A 229-nucleotide genomic window follows, 5' to 3' on the forward strand; every position below is an offset into this window, starting at 1 on the left:
CACGCTGTTTATGTTTGTTCGATACAATGTTTTTCCCACGAGTCAAAAATCCCGCATCTCTGATGAAGCATGTAGGTTGATGATTGCCTTGAGTTCCTCTGATGTTCCAGTTCCTTTGGAGCACATCATTTACAATCATCTTGTGGAATGTGGACGCACGGTAAAAAATGTGCATGCTCAACTTTCGTTTCCATGTCTCATCACTCGTCTTGCTGAACGTTCGAAGATT

The sequence above is a fragment of the Dryas octopetala genome, chromosome 1 (assembly GCF_963921425.1).
Source record: "Dryas octopetala chromosome 1, drDryOcto1.1, whole genome shotgun sequence".
Lineage (NCBI taxonomy): Eukaryota > Viridiplantae > Streptophyta > Magnoliopsida > Rosales > Rosaceae > Dryas > Dryas octopetala.